General features: G+C 39.1%; 1 protein-coding gene across 1 annotated transcript in view; it reads right to left on the reverse strand.

Annotated features, from left to right (window-relative positions):
* CYHR1 (cysteine and histidine rich 1) overlaps nucleotides 1–486 on the reverse strand; it is a 9,025-nt gene that overhangs the window by 8,199 nt on the left and 340 nt on the right. The window lies entirely within an intron of this gene.

Below are 486 nucleotides of genomic sequence, written 5' to 3' on the forward strand. Positions count from 1 at the left end.
AATTGAAAAAAAAAAAAAAAAAGTAATACAAAAATTAAAGAATCATAAAGAAGCATTAAAAAAGGAAATTTTTAAATTTTTTTTTGTAAAGTCCTCCGCCCCCCACATACACGTCGGGTGCGCCTACGTGCCAAAACAACAATTGCGCCTATTGCGCCGCACATGTTACATATCGCCGCGAACGTCGGAGTGAGAGCAATAATTCTCAGGCCACTGATCACCGATAACACTAAACTGATGAGCAATAAAAGCGTTTCAAGCGTCGCCTATGGACCAATTTTCAGTGCGGTCGTTTGTTGCGGGCGCGCGCAATTTTAAGGCTTGACATGTTTGGTGTCTATTTACCCGACGTGACCCCGCCTCTTATATTTTACCAAAAATATGGGTGAGAATAAATGTTTCCTAACATAACGTAGGGAAACTTTGTTTTTATTTACTGTACTTTTTTCATTATATAGTAAAAAATAACCCCCCCCAGTGGTGATT

The sequence above is a fragment of the Nanorana parkeri genome, unplaced genomic scaffold (genome assembly GCF_000935625.1).
Source record: "Nanorana parkeri isolate BGI_ZX_2015 unplaced genomic scaffold, ASM93562v1 scaffold3621, whole genome shotgun sequence".
NCBI lineage: Eukaryota > Metazoa > Chordata > Amphibia > Anura > Dicroglossidae > Nanorana > Nanorana parkeri.